Consider the following 21264-nt stretch of genomic DNA (forward strand, 5'->3'; position numbering starts at 1 on the left):
CTTTGATTCTTTTGATTTTTTTGTTCATTTTTAAGCTTGGATTTGCCTCAGTTTTATGGTCAAGGGTCCAGCCACAATCTCTCTTTTTTTTATTTTGAATGTTGATACTCTTCTTTTGCTTGGGTTTTACACTTGTGATTGTTGGTTTGGTTAGCAACTTTTGGAGTATCCTTTTGGTTAACTTATGATGGCTTAATGAGACAAGTTTTGAGTGTTTTCTTAAGGTTTTTAATGTGCAATGTCCAGTAGCAAGAATATGCACATAAAAGTCATTTTCATACTCAAAACATCAAACAATACATAGGCATATCACGTGCACAAAGGAATACACAAAGTGGCCAAAAAATTTTAAGCAAGTATGTGCAAAGAAATTAATCACACATGATATTTTAGGAATGTAGAACATGCTAGAACTAATTAGCATGCATGATTGACTCTCTAAAGCACATCAAGGACTCACGGTCATTTCATCAAACAAGTGGCATGCATGCCATTTTTTGTTCATTTCAAAGGCTAAGCATAAAAGCTTGGAATTTCTTTCAAGGTAGTTCAAAGGAGACAAGCTTATGACAAAACCGGATGGATTAAAAAATAAAAATCATCAATATATCATGCAGCCCAAAATTTTCCAACAACTTAAATTTAAAGAAAAATGGTAAGAACCTAAATAAGAAAGCCTAAAAATGCCAAGATGATTCACAAGGAAGATATGCTATGAATCAACACATGAAAAGAGATTTATGGATCATCAAAATATGGCAATATGATGACTCAGTTAAGAACAACTTAGAAGACATTCATGGAAGACAAGACATGACCAAAAATACTTAGAGACAAAGAAAATGTTACCCTTGAAGAACCAAGGCTCTAGATACCACATGATGGCATCCTTGCTTGCATTGATGTGAGATGATGACTAAGGAAGGACACCTTTAATCCAAGGATCAAGTTCTTCAAGGTGGCGCAAGGTTTTAGGGTGAATGATGATGGAATGGAAGAAAATGGAGGTTGGGTAGAAGGTGTTTGAGGAAAGGCTTGAGAAGGGTACTCTAGGGTTGGCTCACTTCATGATGATGAAGGCCACTTCTAGGGTTGTTCTCTCAAGGTGGAGAGGTTTGGCCGAAAATAGCCAAGGGAGACTAAGGAAAATATCAAGGCTCAAAGGCTCACTCAATATTATAATTTCCAAAGTATTTACATGATGCATAGCCTAGGGTATTTATAGAAGGGAGGGAGCATTTAGGGTTGCATTTGAGAGTGTATTGGCTGAAAATGCAATACCAAATGCACTTCAAATGAAACCTAAATTAACCCTAGATGCTACTTGGTGGCCAAGGAGGAATCTTTGGGTTTGGCTAAGCTACAACTAGGTGCATGATAAGACCATGCAACCTAGGTGCCCTCCACTTGGGCCTAAGCCTTACCAAGTCCAAAAATAATTCCAAGACTACCAAAAAATACGTCTAGGGCTTTTTCCTAACCCTAATAAAATACCCTAGCTATAAAATAAAATCCTATAATCTAAGCACCCCATAATACAAGGGTAAAATGGGAAATACAAGTAAAAATAAATCCTATGACTAAAATACCCCAAAATACAAGGGTAAAATAGGAAATACAAGTAAAATAAATCCTATGTCTAAGATACCCAAAATACAAGGGTAAAAATGGCAAAATTAAAGACAAGGGCAAAATAGGCATAAATGCTATGCTAATAAAAACTTACAAGCTACGGCCCAAAAGTAGGCTCACTCCTCCTATGGTTTTTCAACACTAACCCATTCCTCTTGTCTGCTTCAATATATCACCTCTTGGTCTTCTTGGCCTTAGTATTATTCCATAAGAATCTGTTCATAGAAGTATTTGCCAAGATGTAATTACTAATTACAAAATTCCTACTGTAAACATAGAAGGGAAAATATTTGAGAAACCTTTTGATAGATGGGAACCGAGTGAAATTAGAATAGCTAAAAATAATGCAAAAGCTTTAAATATTTTGCATTCTACATTAAACTATGATGAATCTTTTAGAATTTCAACTTGTACTATAGTTAAGAAAGCATGGGACTTAATACAAGTCACTCATGAAGGAACTCTGGAAGTTAGATGTGCAAGAAAGAACACTCTTATTCAAGAATATGAGACTTTTAGAATGACTTAATGAGAAACCATCATGGACATGCAAAAGAGGTTCACTCACATCATTAATCACTTGAAAGGACTAGGAAAGATCTTTGATGAAGAAGAGGTAAATGTAAAAGTTCTAGAGTCACTCAATAGGAGATGGAAATAGGAGATGGAAACGTACTATGACTGCCATTACCGAATCTAAGAATTTAGCTAAAATGACAAGTGCTGAGTTATTTGGAAAGCTAAGCGAGTATGAGATGGATAAGACAAAAATGGTTGAGGAAGAACAAAAAAGATAAGAAAGTCAAAGGTTTGGCTCTAAAAGTAGAAGACTCCTCAAGTGAAGAAGAATACAATAGCAATGAAGAAGAATATGAAAATGAAGAACTGAACTTAATGGTAAGAAAGTTTCGAAGGATTATGAAGAAAAAGAACTTAAAAAAGAAACCATCAAGTCAGAAGAAATTCTTCAAGAAGAATGACAATTCCTCTCCAAATTTTACATGTTTTGAGTGTGGGAAAGTTGGTCATATAAAGGTTGATTGTTCCTACTTGAAAAAGCAAGGAAATAAGGAAAATAAGTCAAAATTCATATCTAAAAAGAAGAAAGCATACATAGCTTGGGAGGATAATGCTTCTACAACCTCCAGTAATAGTGAACAAGATCAAGAGGCTAATCTTTGTCTCATGACTAAATATGAATCAGATTATGAGGTAAGTGATTTAGATTCATCCAATTGTTCATTTAATCAATTACAAGATGCATTTTCTGAGTTATATGTTGAAGCTAAAAAGATAGGAAATCTAAATAAAATCTATAAAGGCAAAATAAGAAAATTAGAATTGAAAGTGTCTTTTTTAGAAAAAGAAAATGAGACTTTAGCAACTAAAGTTAGTAAGTTGAAATTACCTTATGTAGATCGTAAAAACTTGTATGTTGCATTAAAATTAAAAGAAAATAAAAGAACTGATTGGAAGAATAATTATAACAAATCCATGACTCCACATTTTTCATGTAACTATTGTATGAAACCTAGACATAACTATTCTAGATGTATGATTAGGAAAAAGATTGATTATGTACACACTAACTCTCTAGGACCCAAGTTCCTTTGGGTACCAAAATGAAGTTAATTTTTGAATTGTAGGTGTGCTTGAGAGCCAAGAAAACAATATGATATCTGGATAGTAGCTACTCAAAGCATATGACAGGGAATAAAAGCAAGTTCATCTCTCTACAAGAAAGAGAGTGTGGTACAATAACGTATAGAGATAACAACAAAAACAAAATACTAGGTTCAAATACAATTGGTAACAATTCTAATACCCTTATTAAAGATGTTCTCTATATAATTTATATATATATATATATATATATATATATATATATATATATATATAGATATAGATATATATAAAAGAGAAGATAAACTAAAATAATATGTGAAAAAGATGTTATAAAAGAAAATATTGGTTGGCGTATTTAAAAGTTCAAGTTGTTAATATCTTATAATGTTTGAAAGCTTACCTCATTGACAAGAATTTGGCTCCCCTAAGATCATAAAAGAGGAGTAGAGGGAAATGAGAGGGAATAACAATAAAGTCATTTCATTATAAATGAAATCATTTTTACTTTTTATAAAAGATAAACTATTAAGATTAGACTAATGTTAAGATGGGAAGAAAAAGTTAAGATAATATATACGAGGCATTAGGTTCAAACTTTAATACGATCGTTATATATATATGTATATATATATATATATATATATATATATATATATATATATATATACTCTTTAAAATAACAATTATATAAAAAAAATATTAAAAAGATGAAAATTAATAATGTTTGAATATTTTGTATTTGAAAAGAAAAATATTATTATATCCTCATGAATAGTATATTTGTCCAAAAAGAGGAAATAATTTCTTTACCTTCATAACGAATGCTATAAAAGAGAAATATAATATTTAGTCCTAAAATAGAAAATAGATATGTTTGAGTTATGACGTGGCTAAACTATATTAGATAAGGTAGTGACTTTAGGAACTTACAAGTCACAAATTAGTTATGACAACTTCAATGTGCGAAAATAACAATATAAATTATTGTTGTTAAAAGCATAAGTAGCGTAATGGATTCTATTAATTTTTCACTTTAGAAAACGAAAGTATGTACATCAAAATTCTATATTCTTTTATATATATATATATATATATATATATATATATATATAATTATTTCAATTCTCCTTATTTTTTGAATTAAAGACTACGATTTCAATGGATAAATTGTCATATAAGAATATCTAAACCCATATAAATATAATAGTCATTGTACCTGTCTGAGGGCACACTCGTAATCTTCTGTGGTGAAGGGCCGAACGGGAGCTTCAGGTGGATTCTTCAGAGGGGGGAGGTACCTGCAAAAGGCACTCCGACGCTCAAGTCAGGACAAACACGATTTTCTAGGGTAATAATTGAACAGTGACATACCTCGTTACGTGTGATCTATTTATAATACCTGACATGGGCCTGAGCATGGTGGGCCTTCTCTGACATTTACCGAATTAGGTAATACGATATTAATCGGCTGATTATGCCTTAATCATGTACTTGTCCTTGCTAATCGTGATCATTGGCATAATCCTTGCTTTATCCTTCGGCTCATTACCGAGCCGACAGGTAAATGCTTGGGTTGCTGGGTGTCTTCGGCCGTTGGCCGGGCCGACAGGCATTTGTTCGGTTATCAAAGCTCTATCGGCATTCGGCTGAGCCGATACATAGCGTATGGAGACGCATCGTGGTGCTATTCTTATCGGTCTTCAGCCGAGCCGAGGTTACTAGTGAACTCTTCTCTGCCTTCGGCTGTATGCCGAGCCGATGTTAACGTCGAGGTTCGTTGGGGCGTGGTTGTTTTCAGTTCGCGTGGGTGTCTAACGAAACGGCACGTGTTGGTCCACGTGACCGATAGGATCCCTCCGGTACAGCCATAAAATTAAATATTGTTAAACAAAACTTTTTAGAACATAACTTATTGTAGCACATATATGTAGTGACAATTTTTCTGTTAGAATTCTTCTCCAACAACATTAAAGATTTGCTAATAACAAATATCTTCGTGGAAAATTTGTAATCTTGTAGTGAAATTGCGAGGATAACCTAATTTCTTAAATATGTGATTAATTTGATCCTCAAATCCGTATTTATGAAAAAGTTTTAACTCCTTAAATAAACATCAGTATATCAAAAAATTAGTCCATACTTTCGGACAAAAAATACCATAAGTTGAAAACAAAAATAAAAAAACACTTAATATAACAACTCAAATTAATTAACACCTTACATTGGATGCGTGGTACCCGCTTGCTGGTAATTGCAATAACGGGGAGAATATTATGTTGTTTTCTTCCCTTTTTGTGAACATTTTTTTTTATTAACAACTTAAATAACTTCTAAATTTTTTTGGGTAAAAAGAAAAAGAAGAAGAAGAAGAAATATATCTTCTAATGTTAGGTTTGTTGATTCATCGGGTATACCTATTGGGTCAAATATGCAATTTAAAGGCCCAAATTAAACTTTGTTTGAGCTAACTCATTACCCCACTATTCTTGTCCGATCTACCTTTCCTCCCGTGTACGTACGAGACAACATTTAATATGCATTGCATACACATAGCATATAATATTATTTATATTCTCTTGTATATTGAATTCAATTGGAAGAGATATATATAGTTGGTGAGTAACAAGAGACAAATGTGGGTCCTCATATTTATGTTCCTAATATTTAAAAGTGTATATGTTCCAAAAAGCGACTATTGACATGTCACTCTTTACTCACGTGAGAGGGTTGTCAGATCTACCCATCACGGACCAGAAGAGATACCATATGAACTGGTTTTCTATTATCACATGGTCGTGCTGCGTACGTAGTTAGAACATTTCCTGGGGTTGCTTATATGCTTATAAACAACCTTCGGTACCACTTTATACTACATCAGATTTATGAGTTGCTTAAATTTATACAAGTATCATAATCTTTGTTAGAAATGTAAAACCACGTAAATGAAATTTAGTTATTTTCTATTAAAAAAATAGATAAAATTAACATAAAAAGCAAAATGTATAAATATAAATAATTTTTCTTTAAAATTATTTTATAAGTTTAAGTTAAGTTAAAAAATTACATTTTAAACTGGTTTTATAACTATAAATCTATTGAAAAAAGTTATCAACTAGTTATATATGCTCAACCACCATTTATAAGGTTGAGCTAGTCAGGTAAAAAAAAATTCTTTTTAAGTTTTTCTTTGCCACCTTAAAAATGATTCGCAAAAGTTGTTATTGTGAATAAAATTTACATGTTTACGGTAGATATTTATGAAATATATATACAATAAACAGTGGGTAGCATGTATTTGATTATTTACACATACTTCAAATATTTTTCTTATTGTTATAATTATGTTATTATATACTTATTATTATATCAATATATTTCATTTCTGTCTGTATTAAAATAATATTTAATCAGTAAAAATTATATTTTATCAACGTAAATTAGTCATTAATTATTAATTTTTCAGATACATATTATAAATAAATAATTTAATCTATTAAATGTTTGATGAAGTTTGTCTTTAAAAATTAAGTACATAAGTTTAAATATAAAATTAAATTTGATTATTGAATGAGCCAATTTATGTTTTATAAGTTTGATATAACGTAACACAAACACAAATAACTTATGAATATCATAGAAAGACTTCCATGTATTTATTGTTTACTTATACTTCCAAGGATATATATATATATATATATATATATATATATATATATATATATATATATATATAGAGAGAGAGAGAGAGAGAGAGAGAGAGAGAGAGAGAGAGAGAGAGAGAGAGAGAGAGAGAGAGAGAGAGAGAGAGAGAGAGAGAGAGAGAGAGAGAGAGAGAGAGAGAGAGAGATGAGAGAGAGAGAGAGAGAGAGAGAGAGAGAGAGAGAGAGAGAGAGAGAGAGAGAGAGAGAGAGAGAGAGAGAGAGAGAGAGAGAGAGAGAGAGAGAGAGAGAGAGAGAGGAGAGAGAGAGAGAGAGAGAGAGAGAGTATCCATTGAGACCATGAGATGAGAGGATCGAATTTTAGGCATTAGATTAAAATCTTTAATTTCTTGCTTGTAACTTTGTATTATCTTGGACTTTCTCTGCTCGCTATATTGGTTATTCTGTTTTCACCATGTTGCATGCTTTATTATTTATTTTGATGAAATAGTGTTATTTAAGAGACTGTTGTGTAAGTAATTATGCGTGTCATTTCATTGATATGGTAGTATCAATATATACATCAGTACAAGAGGAGTCTTAGCCTATGATTTGGAATCCCATTAAGATTGTGGATCCCATTAAGATGGTAATTGATCTCTAATAACTATTTATAAGAGGAATATTTTCTAAATATTAATTACGTTGTCTAACACACTCCCGCAGTCGAAGGTTGCCGTACGTTGAGACTGTCTCTAAAGTCTTCAAAGAGTATGCGCGGAAGTCCTTTAGTGAAGATGTCGGCAATTTGATAGCGTGACGGAACATGAAGGACACGAACTTGTCCACGAGCCACTTTCTCACGAACGAAGTGTATATCCATCTCAATGTGTTTGGTGCGCTGATGTTGAACAGGATTGCCTGAGAGATATATCGCGCTGATATTGTCCACAATAAACTAGTGTGGCCTGATGAACCGAATGATGTAGTTCAAAGAGAAGATTCCGGATCCAACAAGATTCAGAGACCACGTTAGCTACTCCTCTGTATTCTGCTTTAGCACTGGATCGAGACAAGGCTGGTTGACGCTTAGAGGACCATGAGATTAGGTTGTCTCCAAAAATACACAATATCCAGAGGTGGAGCGTCTAGTATCTGGGCATCCACCCCCAGTCAGCATCAGTGTAGGAGAGAAGACCGGAGATTGAGGATATATGAAGATGTAAACCATGATTAAGAGCATGCATGTGTTCATTTGTTGGCGCATGCATATAGATAAATAAACTTGTTGCACAACATATGATATATCCGGTCTTGTGAAGGTGAGATATTGCAAAGCTCCTGCTAAACTTTGATAATGCGTGGGATCTGAGGGAGGTCCAGAAGATGCACTTAGTTTAGCCTTAGTGTCGACCGGCGTTGTGGATGGCTTACAAGAGCTCATGCCGACTCGCTCAATAATGTCTTCTGCATATTTACGTTGAGAAAGAAACAACCCACTTGCATGTCGTGTAACTGCAATACCCAGAAAATAGCTCAAAGGACCCAAGTCTTTCATAGCAAATTCAGAAGCAAGTAGTGACATAATGGAATTATGAAGAGCAGTAGAGAATGTTGTGAGAATGATGTCATCAACATAAAGTAGAATGTATGTCGTGTCAGCTCCTTTATGATAAATGAATAATGAATGATCAGATTTGCTATGTGAAAAACCAATAGTGGAGACAAAATCAGCAAACCATTGGTACCAAGCACGAGGGGCTTGTTTGAGTCCATAGAGAGATTTCTTCAATAAGCACACATAATCGAGATGAATGGGATCTCTGAAACCCATCAGTTTATGCATGTATACAACTTCATGGAGCTTACCATGCAGGAAGGCATTTTTAACGTCCAACTGATGAATGGACCAAGATTGTGATAGAGCAATGCTCAAAACAGTTCGTATAGTTGTCGGCTTTACGACTGGGCTAAAAGTTTCATCACAATCCACACCATCCTGTTGAGACCTGCCATCACAAACAAGACGGGCTTGTACCACTCAAAAAAACTGTTAGATTTCTTTTTAAGACGAAAAACCCACATGGAACGAATAATATTAGCATCAAAAGGACGGGGAACCAACTCCCACGTCTTATTTTTAATAAGAGCATCAAATTCGTCTAGCATGGCCATTTTCCAATTCGGGTCAAACAAAGCAAATTTTGGGTTACGGGGAAGGGGTGATGGTGCAATAGAGGTCATCAAGTTGAATTGACGTTTGGGCTTATGAATCCCATGCATGCTGCGTGTTTCGATGGTTCGAGGTGGGGCTTGATTTATTTGGTTCGGACATGGGCTAGGTGGCATTTGGGTTGTTTGAGGTGAAGGGGCTGGTGGTGGTGTATTAGGTCGTGGAGATGTGGGCGAGTTTGGTTCGTGGTTGGGTGGGATTTGTGGTGTATTATTTGGCTCAGCTTGTGTTTGATGAGTTGAGGTAGGTTGCGTATGTAAGTGGTGATGCCAAAAAGGATGTAAGCTTTCATTTAAAAAATCATAGGTGTGAGATGTGGATGAATGTAACTTGGCAAATGGGAATTGCAACTCATCAAAAATGACATGTCTACAAATGATTATTTTTCCATTTGATAAATTATAACATTTATATCCTCTATGATTGTTTGGGTATCCCAAAAACACACAAGGGGTGCAACGAGGTTGTAATTTGTTTATTGTGGTGGAGGGAAAAAGAGGATAACACAAAAAACTGAAAACCCGTAGATGTGTGTAAGATGGTTTTCTATGATAAAGTATTTGAGTGGGGGAATAATTTGAGAGGAGCTTGCTTGGGAGGATGTTTAAGAGGTAGGTTGCCATGGGAAGTGCGTGATGCCAAAATGATGGTGGCATAGAAGAATGAGCAAGGAGAGTTCGGATGAAGTTGTTGATGGCTCTTATTTTACGTTCGGCTTTGCCATTTTGTGGAGATGTATATGGGCAAGAAAAACAAAATGTCATTCCATGAATGTGACAAAAGTTTTTAAAAACCTCATTATCGAACTCCTTCCCATTATCACACTGAAAACATTTAATATTCCTTTCAAATTAAGTGTGAATGAATGCACAAAAAGACAAGAAAATGGAATAAGCCTGTTATTTTCTTCCAATGGGAAATGTTCATAAGAAATTAGTGTAATCATCCAAGAAAATAATGTAATATTTATGATCTACAGAACTTAAAATTGGTGATGTCCATAAATCACTATGTATTATATCAAAGGGTTTGGTAGTGGAAGAATTTGAAACATAAAATGCCAACTTAACATGTTTCCCGAAAACACAAGATTAACAAACAGAAGAGAAACTAGAGTGTTCGCAGTCAATAAATTTATTTTTTCTAAGGGAGCGTAAAACAGGTGCTTCCGGGTGTCCCAAACGGTTATGCCATAAAACATAAGAAAGGGCTGCAAAATTTGATGGAGTGTTTGTTGATGGAGTGTTGGTGATAGGATAAATATCCCCAGTGCTATCACATCTCATTAGTGATATCCCCGTCGAAAAATCCTTCATAGAAAATCCAAAAGGATCAAATTCAATAGACACAAAATTGTCAATTTTCAAAAGACGTACAGAGATCAAGTTTTTAATGAGTTTAGGGGCATGCAAAACATTGTTTAAAGTTAAGGGTGGGTGAGGAGGTGATAAGGTTGTTTGTCCATACTCGCGAATTGGAATTTCATGTCCACTGCCAACAATAATATTTTTGTTATTGCTCAAATTAAAATAAGACGAGAGAGTACCTCAAGAAGCTGACATGTGTGATGTTGCGCTGGTGTCCATGTACCAATTCTCATCAGGAACGTTCAGAGATAAAGTTTGCATTGCCGCATTAATGTCAGTGGGTGCATGTTGTGAAGGAGGCCCATGAGCATTGAATGCTTGTTGTGGGCGATTTCCAAGAATTCCGGGCTGACGTGCAAGAGGAGGCGAAGTCCATGAAGATGTGGGGTAAGGGCAAGGAGGAGCGGCCCATGATTGTTGTCCCCAATGTCCCCACGGGGGGTATGATATCCATTGGGACTGTTGATGTTGCCACGGTCGCTGCTGTGAGGGTCCACCATGTTGTTGTCCATTGTTGTGGTGGTTGTTGTTGCGTCCTCTGCCTCGACCGCCACCATTACGTCCTCGTCCACGGTTTTGGCCGCGTTTCGAGCCGTTGTTGCCATGATTAAAGGAAGGATGAGGGCTGGAATTGGGACCGCGACCAACACTAGATGCATCATCAATGGAATGGTTGGTTGTGAGGAGAGTGGTGCCAGCGTTGGTGGCGGCGAAGGCAGCCTGCTTTGCTTTGCGAGTTTCTTCAAGGATTAACCTTGATCGTGCCTCATAAAAGGGTGGTAAAGGATTAGTTTGCTGAATGAAAGTAGCAACACCATCGTAGTTCTCATTTAAACCCCGCAATTAATTGAAGAACTAGACTTTGATTTGAGATCGGTGCACCAATTAACATTAGATAGTTGATCAGCAAGCATTTTGAGTTCTTGGCAATATGCCAAGATGTTGGGATAGTCGTCCATATGAACGTGAGTGAATTGATTTTCCAGGTAGACAGCGCGTGAGTTTTTGTTATCCAGGAAAATATTTTGCAGTTGCTCCCACTCCCATGCTTGTTGTGTAGTCGAATTGGGTTGTAAGATGGTGTGTAAAAGATCGTTAGAGATGGTGTCGTAGATCCATTGAAGGACGATAGCATCCAAGCGAGACCAAAGTGCTGGATCGCCTTCGGCAACTTTTTCCGTTGCCGTGTCAGTTGATTTTGATGGAGGTGGGAGAATGTGATCGATGACTTGGTATGCTCGGCAATGGATTTTGAACAACTCTACCCATGAAGAATAATGACCATTTTCCATCTCTAAAGTGATAGGGATGAAATTCTTAACGTTGTTGACAACAAGTGCAGGGTGGATTTTGGTTTGGTCGGCCATTGATGTGATGGAGGAAGCCCATGGGCCAAGGGCCCAACTACTAGGGCTATGGCAAAAAGGATCCAAGAGGAGTGGGCCTAAGCTCAAGGAAAGTCCATCACACTTTTTAGTTGGGCTTTGATCCAAGCCCAAGTAGAATAGGAGTAGTGTAGGTTTGGGCCTTAGGGCTTGTATTTCATTTTAGGCCTTGTATTTTGGCCACTTAGACTAGGAATTTCATTTCATGGTCATTTAGATTTAGGGTTAATTTATGTTAACATGTACATCTTCATTTGAATGTAATTAGTATGTCATTTGAAGTGTATTTCGGCCATGTGCACACATGCACATGGTGTGACCGAAATGCAACTCAAATGGATACTAAATCACATCCAAATGAGTGCACATGGAGGGGGTGGCCGGTTGGCACCAAAATTTGAATTTTAGAATTCAAATTTTGGCGCCTAGAGTTAAGTAAACCATACCATGATTTTACTTAACTCTAGGTTAACCCAACTTAAACCCTTAACCTAATTTTTCCTATAAATCTTTCTTTGGCCGAGTTTTGTATTACTTTTGGAATTTATGAATGAGATTTCTATCATTGAACTCTCTCCCTCCGAAAGTCTCTCTCAACCTACCTCTACCCTCCTTGAGCTCCTCTCTTTGTAGAGCTAGGTTGTTTTCTCTTCTATCCAGACTTAGCTTGGTTAAGCCTAGGTCACATTGATTCTTCTTGGAGCTTCCTTCCTTGCTACACTTCCAAGGAACCGAGAAGGATTAGAAGGCAATCATTGAGGATTCACCAAGTGGAACCTCATCATGATGTGACAGAGAAAAGCAGATGGAATAAAAATAGGAGAAAGGGATGAGGAGGGAGGCATTGTCTTGTGAGGGCAGGTAGGGTTTTCAAGGATCAGATACTAACTACTGATACCATGTAAGTAATTATGCGTGTCATTTCATTGATATGGTAGTATCAATATATACATCAGTACAAGAGGAGTCTTAGCCTATGATTTGGAATCCCATTAAGATTGTGGATCCCATTAAGATGGTAATTGATCTCTAATAATTATTTATAAGAAAAATATTTTCTAAATATTAATTACATTGTCAAACATGTTGTATGGGTTATTTACGTGCTCGACTACCAAAATCTATTTTCCTTTAAGCAATAATGTGTCCTCGTGAAAGATAATATGATTAATTTAATCACATTAATCGGTCCCAACTACACGTTTGTAATTCCAAACAAAAGGCCTTCATTCTGCCTCTCAAGAAGAGAAGATAGACATATTCTTTTAATGAACGAAAGATTTTTTTTGGATAATGACTAAAAAAAATTGCAAAGATATAAATCTAAAGCAGACAATAGAAATTTTTTTGACACCATTGATTCATTTACCACTTCCTTTTGTCTTTAAAAATTATGGCGGAAGAATTTTCATTTCTTCAATATAAATTTCTTTGACACCATTAATTCATTTACCACTTCCTTTTGTCTTTAAAAATTGTGGTGGAAGAATTTCCATTTCTTCAAGAACATTGGATCCAATGAATAAGGTTCGTAAATCATCTATTTTCTTTTGTGCATAATCTCCTTCATACTCAACTAATTGCTTCTCATTGTTCTCAACTCCATTCATCACTAGAAGTGATCTTTCCTTACACTGTCCTGCCTTGTCCATACACCTAAATAAGTGATTCCATATATTTTCTATGAGCTTGCTCTCATTGTTTGGTTTAGGGTTATTAGTTACATGCAAGATTTCCAACTTTTGTCACCCTTTTTCTTATTTTCTATCCCGCAATCTACACATGGAATCCATAACTCATTTTGAAATATGCAAAAGTTCTCATGATATATTTCTCTAAATTATGATATATTCCTCTAAATTACGATCCAACTTTTAGTTTTGGCACAGAATGAAGTGAATCTCGTAATTCATTTTTTTAAATTAAAAAATAACTAGCACATCTTAATCATCAATTATTTTAATTTCTAATATAAAATTATTGATATAAATTGAAAGGGTTAAGTAAAACAAAATATAAAGTGAGTTATTGGTTAATCACGTGGTTTGATAACAATAGTCATTATAAGCTTCCTTTTATTCGTATAAATTATAACGATGGTAACGAATTTGAATTAGCATCCTACATACTATTTCAACTTTTAGGCTTACCCTGATTCACAAAGAGTTAATTATAAGTTTTTATGTCGAATTAATCTGATTACACCCTTATTTTAGTATATATAGTTGCCACTATTTGGAATTTGGGATAGGTAAAATAGTATTGCACTAAGAAGAAAATTATTATATAGTGGCACACGTTCTCTACTAATACAATACGTGTTATTAAAAAGTATTTTTATCCACACTTTAAATATAATATATATTGGTATATTATTAAAAAATATTGATATATACAATAGTAATACACTCAAATCATCACTTAAATTGTGTAAATAAATTCATACTTACATATATTATTTATATTAACATTTTTTTTAGTAATTAGCACTATTTTTTTAAGTATGCGCTTTCTTATTTTAAGTATTTTACTAAGTGGATGGCAATTTTTTCTATGAAGTAATCTTCTTCCAAAAGTTAAATTATTTTTTATTGTCTCTTTCCCATCAAATTTCCTCATCTTAACTTATTTTCATTTCAGTAATTATTCCCTAGGTAAGCTTGTTTTGTCCATTTGTCTAGAGTTATTATTGGGTATATGAATCGAATTGGGTGTTCATCGTTTGTCTAGCCTACAAAATAGGATAAAGCATGTTATTCATAAATGAATCATTTTGAGAGTTGTACCAAGCCAGCAAAATTCAGATTATGATAGCAAATGTTATGTATTACATTATTAAAAAACAATAACCGTCAACTTAGTCGTTTGAGTTAACTTAATTTTATAAATTATAAAATATTGTAGTACTATAACAATTTTATAAAATACAAAATATTGTAGTACTAGTTCTTGAAATTATAAAACAATAATCATTCTGATCTCTAACATTGTCACACAGTCAGTTTACTCTCTGAAATCATACAATTTAGTAATAGTTAAAATGTCTAACATTTTGTAGTTTTAGAAAATAAAATGATATTTCTATAAGTTAGAAAATAAATTATTCGATACTCATACTTTTAAAGACTAAATTAGTATATATTATTTCATTCGAGTCGTATTTACAAGCATATTATAGTTAAAAATTATGTCATAAAACATCACGTACTCCATTAAGAGAATAATTGATAAAAATTAACTTTCCTACTTTTAAATAACTGTTTTTTAGGAAAAAAATTCTTTGTAAAATAAATTATATGTTTCAGATAATAGTTTAAATTTATAAATAGATTTTATTTTCTGAAAATAAAATATTTTTAAGTAATTGAAAATTTGAAAATTATGATTTTTTTTTTTCTCTTTTGAGATGATTAGCTATATAATATTTTTTGTTATTTTCACATGAAATTAAACATCTTAAATTTTTTTTTTAAATTTATCAAAATAAATTTTTATTTTGATTACAATCAATAATCAACTATTTAAATAATCTAAGGGGGTGTATTGGTTTAGGAATTCATAGAATTTTAAAAGACTTTTTTTTTAGTAAAAAAGTTCATTAGTATTCGATCATGATTTTATATCACTTAAAAACAATCCAATGGTATTCAATCTAGATTTTCAAGAATTTGAGACTTTTTACAACTTAAAAAGTGTAACGACCCGACATGGTCTCTACACTTAGTGGAATCGCACTACTACTAGCAAACTAAGATAAATATTAAGCTGGATAACTCACATATACAAGTATAGGTAAGAATAAAAATAACTAAGTTTCTGTATACAAAATAGAACACCATATATGTACAGTCATCCCAAAAATAATATTTCTTAGTGCCGGTCAAGCACAAACAAAACCGTTATCCAAAATGGTAACTCTAACACGAGGATCAAACTCTCCATCTCGTAGCGGTCACCTCAACTCTAAGCTATCACTGACCTGCTCCCATACCAAGTATGATCATTGCAGTCCCACCACATGAAAACAGAAGGGTAAGCTAGAGTTCAAAAATCAATCATACAAGTACAGAATAAAATCTATACTACACATGCATCCAACTCAAGTCCCAAAGGAACTTCTATCTCAATCAAATCATTCATTCATCAAACATAAAGTCAAACACCATACACTTCATCATCATGACAATCATGCAATACATGCAACTCATGAAAGATATCAATGCATATCAATCATCTAATGCATTGTCACGCATACACCTATGAGATCTCCCTAACAACAGAGCAGTATAAGTGACATCCCATCCTACCGAAACCACCCCAACCATTTTCACGCCCAATGCGCTCGCTCGGTCACAGCTAAACAGGATATAATCCTCACTTGGGTTTACTCGGATGATGTCACTTACACAATTGGAAGTCCAGATCCACCGTCAGGTATAACACAACTGGGTACATGCTTATCACGATCTTGGCATGCATTACCAAGTCAATTGTGGAGTTCGCCCACCAACTATCTGCAAGGATCCACGCACCTTCCCGAGTACTTGGTTAAGGGAATAACCCTCGACCTCATACCCCGCTCCAACACTAGCTAAGAACTTAGAGAATACTCACCCAACCTAGTGGCCTACTTGAGCACCACTCTCCCAAATTCAATGGCCTACCTAAGCACCACTCTCATATATCAGTGGCCTATCTAAGCACCACTCTCAAGAGACTCTATGTGAGCTCTTCCAGTTCGAAAATATTTTTCCTCTCCTCAAGTCCTAGGCTAGACTCATGCCATAAGGCATCACATGCAATTATGCATCACACATGATACATGGTCTGCCCACCATCATGATTAATAATCATACACATGTCATAAGACATCACGTGCAATAATGTATCATACATCATACATGGTCTGCCCACCATCATGATCAACAATCATACACATGTCATAAGACATCACATGCAATAATGCATCATACATCATACAAGGTCTACCCACCATCATGATCAACAATCATACTCATATGAACATATACTCATGTCATATCATATTTATACATTCATATATATCATTACCAAGCATACATATGAATCACACCTCAACATACATCATATATCATACATAGATGATCTAAAACTTCAACTTTAAACATGCCAAAGCATCATTTCAACTATCACAAATAAACATGTTCATGCCCTGCGCAGCCTGAGCGCACCTGACCTAGTCCTAGTTAGAGCGTTTCAAAAACTCTCATCCAAACCAACAAATCCAGCCACATGCAAACACAAAACACAATGCATAGGCTCCATACAACTCAAAAATAAACTTAAATCTCACATGCACCCATCCAATGCATCAAAATCACCAAAAACTCCATTTTTTCCAAAACCCCGAAAAATGAGCGAATTCTCTGATCCAACCATGGATCCTCGACTTTCATGCATCAATTGAGTTTCTAAACTCACATGCAACCTATACAACAAACATTCTAGCTTCCCTTACTTGAAGATTGGTTCAAAATAGCCAATAATTGAAAAGAAGTAGAATTCCCTTCCGAAGCTCAACCCGGAACTTCAATCCTTCCAAAGCAAGCTTCCTAGTCTGAATTTCAAGAAAAGACAGAAGACATTAGTGATCTATAAGAGAAAAAGAATCATACAAAGAAATTTGGGAGAGAAAGGAGCTCATAGACCTAGAGTCCTTCTCTCTAAACCTTCTCTCTAGAAAACTTCACTTTCTCCTCAACCACACAATCCCTATTTATAGAAGTTCAGGAGTGGCCAGAACGGCCCGTTTTGAATCTGGAACGGCCCGTTCTACACCCCTTCATCATGTGCAAAAATCACACGTAGAACGGCCCGTTCTGAAACCAGAACAGCCCGTTTTGGGACTCATCCAAAACGACCCGTTCTCCATCTAGAACGACCCATACTCCATCTAGAACGGCCCAAAACGACCCGTTCTCCATCTAGAACGACCCATACTCCATCTAGAACGGCCCGTTCTGGGGTTTGGAACGACCCGTTCTCAACTACGATTTTTAGGTCAATTTAGTAGTTTGGAACGACCCGTTCTAGGCTACTAAATCACCCATACTGGGCTTTTGGGCCTTCTGTAATAACTTACCACGTTACAAAAACAATCCATTGGTATTCGAAAATATAGGGATTTTAAAGAATTGTTGTATTAGAGAGATTTTGAAAGACTTTTTAGTGGTATTTATAAATACCAAATTCATAAAACAATCCCATCCAAACTCATTAGATTTTGGAGGATTGTTCGAAGTGATTATTTAAATGCTTCAAGAATTTCCAAGTGAGTTTTTTATCTTTTTTTTTTTCTATGCTCATGTCTTCTCCATTTTTTTTTTCTGTTAATAATATTGCACTACTTCTCATATATAATACTGTACTACTATTCTCATTCTATTCCCATATTTGGTGAAACTCCTGTACGTAAATAATAGTGTCATTGACTTGCTCTATTTTATTCTGTTTAGTAATTTTTTTTATAACATGCATCAAGAAAAGGAAAATGTGAAAGCTAAAATTGATATCATGATCTCTATAATCAACCGTAGATCTTCAAGATCTTGTAATCAATTTAGATTTATTAGAGTGTATATATATATATATATATACATATATATATATATATACATACATATATATATACATATATATATATATATATATATATATATATACAAGATGAATTTGATTTAGGTGTTTCTATAAGTAAAATGAGATAAGAATGAATCTTAGTTGGAGGAAGAACCCTCTCAGCATAAAAACTGTGATCTCTCTCCCTCTCTTGAATTTTGTCATTGTTATCCTTCCCCTTTTATGACTCAACAATTATTTTTATTTTTTTTACTATGAATTTTATTTTTTTAATTTTTATATTGTGAAATTAGAATTTTTTATATTTTAAAAAAGAAAATTAACATAAGATATTATAGTATCTTAGAATTTAATACTAAAAATATTTCTACACAAGTAAATAATTGAAAACAATTAAAAAATTTAAAAAATTATTTTGCACCTGTAACAAATTTCAGATTTTTTCTCCTAATTGATGTTTGTAAATTTCTAAGATATTTTAAATGAATAAAACTGTATGAAAACCAAACTTTCACTCAAATACCAATATAAAATGCAGAGACATATTTAATTATAAGAGAGTAGGGTAGCTATGCCACTATTTTTTAATCATTTATAAATTTATAAATAAAATATTTTAAATAAAAAATTATAAAAGATTTGAAATGTTGTTTAGAATAATTTTTAGCATGTGTAACACTACATAACTTTCTTCGTAAAGAATGTCATTCTGATGAATTTTTAATTGGAGTGGTAGACAAACTTTCATCTTCAACATAACTGATTAATGAAAATCATAATTTTGAGCCTATTATTAAAACCCAAGAGCAAAAGTAAAAAGATGTTAATGCTTGGAGGACTAGTATAACTATGAATATGTGGACGAATATTATTTAGAAGGACATAATATTACAGATCGGAGAATTATTATTATTATTTATCCCGACATTGTTATTTTTTTTAATATTTTTGTTTTTAACTCTTTTTAAATTTAAATGTATGAAAAAAATCTCGAACTCTTATCTTATGTAAAAAATTTACGAAATTTTGCAAAGTCCACAAAATCCCGCAGAATCCATTAAAATCATAACTTAAAAGTTTGTAAAATCCATTAAAATTTTGATTTAAAATCTTACAAAATCCTACAAAATCTTAAAAGTCATGAAAATTCTGCAAAATTTTAAAAATTCACAAGACTTTTTTCAACTAAAAAAATCCTTTAAAATCCTAATCTAATATACTTCCTAATTTTTACAATTTGTTTACACACCTTTAAAAGCAAAACTCTCTTGGTGGAAATATCTAAAAGTAACTAATCCCTTCAATTTTGAGTTTTTAACCGTGATTATTTTTTTTAAAGACCACGAGTATTTCTCACCGAAAATAATCTTATTTAAAGAAAGTAAAATTATCTAATTCAAGATTTTAACAAAATTAATTATTTAATACCCAAATTTTAAACTTACTTATTAAATTAAAATAATCTCGCGTGATTAATCAGTTCACGAACTTGATAATTTTAAGAAGATATTATGTATATATATTCATAAATAAATAAAACTTTTAATAAAGAAACATCAATGTATACATTATTTCAGTCTTTCTGACAATAAGGCATCTTACGCGGTTCCTATTTTCCTTTTGCACTCAAATATGTCGAAAAAGCTGTGAACAGTTACATTTGACTTATTATTCTTGATTTCTACATGGAAAAAAAAATAATAATAACTTACTAAAAAAAGAAAATAAGGATAGTAAAGTTACTATCTATGTAAAGAATAACAATATACTATCACATAATTGAAACTTACCGAAAAGGATACACACAAACATAGAGGCAGAATATTTTATTAATTTAGTATTTTGATTTGTTGTGCCAAAATTGATCCATATTTACAAAAGTAAATATTTATAGCTTCAGTGTATTTACAGCTATTTTTCTTTTAATGCACGCTCAAGACAATACCAATCATGCACTAAAGGCTAAGGACGATAGTCAAATTTCTTCAATAGTATATATAGACACATTAATATTCTTATAACTTTTAGAAGTTAAGATGCACATGCGTTTTCATTATTTTTTTTTCTTTTAAAATTAGAAGCAATTATATTTAAGTAGATATAGAATTATTATAAGTGATAAAAACTCTTCTTCTAAATATTTAATATGATTTTATACCCATAATTTTTAAGTTAATGATTAAGCTGAACAATCATCACACAATTGATCATGAATTTTTCATTGACTTTTAAATTAAAAAATATTTAAGCGTATTTTTGATAAATATTTGAGAAAATTAATGTATTATATATAGAGCTTTAAAATTAATTAATAAAATAATTATTGTGAGTCAAGCTTATTCTTATTTTAAAAAATAAGGTTAATGTATGTCTATGGAATAAAGATTATAGTATTGATAAGAATTTCGCTAACGTGTTTATACATGTATATAGTTAGGAGATTGAACTCATTGATTCTTATTATATATATATATATATAGAGAGAGAGGAAAGTTTAAATAATATCGATGTAATTTTTATTAAATATTACACTACTTAATAATTTTATATTAAATATAAATTTTATAAATTTAATTGTTAGATTGAAAGTTTATATCATTTTATATGTGTATATAAAATTTTATTAAAATTGAACAATAACTTGAAGGTAATCAAAGTATCTATATTTTATTATATTTTGAAATGTATATATTATGTCAATTTTATTTTATAAAAATAAAGTATTAAATCATGTTGGAATAATATAAAATTTTATATATATAATT

Source organism: Cajanus cajan, chromosome 2, assembly GCF_000230855.2.
Source record: "Cajanus cajan strain Asha chromosome 2, NIPB_CcT2T_4, whole genome shotgun sequence".
NCBI lineage: Eukaryota > Viridiplantae > Streptophyta > Magnoliopsida > Fabales > Fabaceae > Cajanus > Cajanus cajan.